General features: G+C 47.8%; 1 non-coding gene across 1 annotated transcript; it reads left to right on the top strand.

Moving 5' to 3' along the window:
• Nucleotides 1-1,430: 1,430 nt before the first annotated feature.
• Nucleotides 1,431-1,503, top strand: TRNAK-UUU (transfer RNA lysine (anticodon UUU)). The gene has a single exon. It is a non-coding gene; the product is annotated as a tRNA-Lys (tRNA).

Here is a 1,503-nt window from a genome sequence, read left to right on the forward strand (position 1 = left end):
ATTAACACCAGATGGTAAAAATTCCCCGAGGTGTCCCCTACGGCGTCTCTCAGAATCATATCGTAGTTTGGGGTCGTGAAACCCCAGATACTTTATTATTATTAGTATTGCACAAAGAAAAAAAAACAGATGTAATCCTCATAGGCACGGGTGTGATTGGGGCAGGCGGAGGCCGCCCCCCCTGGTCACCTAAGAATGGGGAGGGGTGGAAAGAGTGCCCCATACATTGACTTAACAGGGAAGGAAGCACTGCGACGAGTCGTCGCCCTTCCTGAAAGGAGAGCCTGCGCCCACCTATGCTAATCCTAGGTTCACGCAAGTTGAACCACACACAAAAAAAAAAAAAAATGAGAGAAGGCTAGTAAAGTGTTCGAAAAAGAATTCCCAGGCAACTCAAAAACACAGATTCACTGGAAATGCTCATTATGCTGAGATTTAAAATGTGAAGTAAATATAGAATCTCCAATTACTCACCGGTATTTGCGTAGAAGTCAATCTCAATGGTGCATTTCCGATGGAGGCGGAATTGTAGGCCCGTGTACTCAGATTTGGGTGCACGTTAGAGAACCCCAGGTGGTCGAAATTTCCCGAGCCCTACACTACGGCATCCTTCATAATCATATGGTGGTTTTGGGACGTTACACTACACAAATCAGTGAATCAATCAAACTCAATGGACAGGGGCGGCGCCAGGATGTTTTTACTGGGGGGGCAACGACGAAAAGCGAGTTCCTCCGGGGGGGGGGCAAGCCGTCGGTTGCTAGCTCTGCTCCTACTAGGTTTTCAATATATGCTTCCGGGCACTTGGGTGGGCATAGGGGGGGCAGGCGAGAATTTTGGGGGAGCTCCAGCCCACCCTTGCCCCCCCCTGGCGCCGCCCCTGTCAATGGAGCTGAAGGCAAAGCGAGGCTGCAGTGTGTAAAAAACGATATTTGAGCACGAAACGGCAGTTTGATTCCTGCTGAATTCGAAAAGCGACATGAGATTTCGTGAAATAAAATGCAAATATGTTTTAGCGAAAAACAGACTGTGTTTGCAGGGCTTCTTAAGATGCTGAGCGAACGTGGTGACGTCATCCTTGGTATGCAGCGCTGCTGAGGTGTGGCCTCCTCGCTTAGAGGTGTGCGGCACGGTCATTGTATTTGTAAGCCCAAAGATTGTTATCATGTCCTTTATAAGAATTAACGAGCGTTGATTATCAAGACAATAAAAAGCAACAGCAACAGCCATTCAAACTTTCCTCTGCACAATTCGTAGCTTTCTTGTGAAGCAGCAATGACCAATTCACACAAGGCAACCGAGAAGCACAGCCGAATTTTTGTACTGCAAACGCATCGACACATGCACGCCCAATTTTCTTTTGCAAACAGGCTTTCTCTCATTTTTATTTGGTTTGCCACGGTGTAACGACGCAATTTTAATTTTTCGTGGCCCGGGTAGCTCAGTAGGTAGAGCGTTAGGCTTTTAACTTAGCGGTCCAGGGTTCGAGCCCTTGCTTGGGCG

The sequence above is a fragment of the Rhipicephalus microplus genome, chromosome X (assembly GCF_043290135.1).
Source record: "Rhipicephalus microplus isolate Deutch F79 chromosome X, USDA_Rmic, whole genome shotgun sequence".
Lineage (NCBI taxonomy): Eukaryota > Metazoa > Arthropoda > Arachnida > Ixodida > Ixodidae > Rhipicephalus > Rhipicephalus microplus.